The following is a 776-nucleotide window of genomic DNA, read 5'->3' on the forward strand; positions in this document are numbered from 1 at the left end:
TAAGTTTCTGCTTTTCTGTAACTGGATTTTCCTCTGCATTGATATATTTCTTCTGACTCCCCGTATCTGGTGTATTCATTGGTTATGCAATATGTTTTGATATTTTAGTAGGAGGCTTGTTTTATTTTTTACACGCTTGAGGCTGCCTGATGCTTTCTTGACATTATGTAAAGTTTTTCTTGTTATAGGTTAGAAATGGTTAGACTGTTTCTATTGTGTCTGTATAGATTATTGACAGTTATTTATCTTTATTATGCTATTGGTACATTGCAGAGTTAAAATACTCCCTTAATGGGGAAAGGAAACTTGCTTAACCAGGAATCATTTCTGGTCCTGTGCAGCAGGAAAACTTGACCTTTCTTAAAGTTCTTCAACTTCTCTCTGGTCTGCAGTGTAACCCTACAGGTATCTCTCCTGTGTGCAACTCGCCTCTGCAAAAGGCTGCAATTGTCCTTGGAAATTTCAGAACAGCCTGAGACCAGTTTTCCCCTAACGGCTGTACCCTCTTTCCAGGGTAGAGAGGGTAGGGGCAGCTCCAGGTACACGTAAGTCATTGCCCTCTCAATCTATTCTGTTGAGACATCCAGGCTGTTTCCATGTTCTTGCAATGATGAATAACACTGCTATGAACAATGGTGCACAAGTCTCCATTTGAGCCTTAGCTCTCATTTTCTCAGGGTATATTCCAAGCTCCTGTGGATTTGGTTTAATTTTCCTCAGCTTCAGCTTGAACTTGCATATGAGTAATTGGTGGTCTGTTCCACAATCAGCCCCCA

This window comes from Elephantulus edwardii, unplaced genomic scaffold (assembly GCF_000299155.1).
Source record: "Elephantulus edwardii isolate Elephantulus edwardi_28Jun2011 unplaced genomic scaffold, EleEdw1.0 scaffold00325, whole genome shotgun sequence".
NCBI classification, from domain to species: Eukaryota; Metazoa; Chordata; class Mammalia; order Macroscelidea; family Macroscelididae; genus Elephantulus; species Elephantulus edwardii.